The sequence below is a fragment of the Frankliniella occidentalis genome, unplaced genomic scaffold, assembly GCF_000697945.3.
Source record: "Frankliniella occidentalis isolate FOCC.00 unplaced genomic scaffold, Focc_3.1 Scaffold1765, whole genome shotgun sequence".
NCBI classification, from domain to species: Eukaryota; Metazoa; Arthropoda; class Insecta; order Thysanoptera; family Thripidae; genus Frankliniella; species Frankliniella occidentalis.
The window spans coordinates 17,101-17,361 of NW_026268864.1; positions in this window are offsets into that span (position 1 = coordinate 17,101).

The following is a 261-nucleotide window of genomic DNA, read 5'->3' on the forward strand; positions in this document are numbered from 1 at the left end:
CCCCCCCTCCTCTCCTTCCCGATCGAATGCTCATTGCGATTGGCCGCCCTACTTCGTCACCGCGCTGCCGTCCGTCCTGCAGTACTTTTTTTCCTCCTTCCCTTGGGTCGGCGGGCTCCGTTCTCCTTCCTCTTCGTCGTCGTCCTCCTGCTCCTCCTGCTGCTTCACTCTACGGAACCAGTTTGTCGCTAACCTAACCGCAGCACAGGCGCGCGGGCTCGTGTGTGTGTGTGCGCGCGCGCCTCGCCTGGAGGGGGCTCT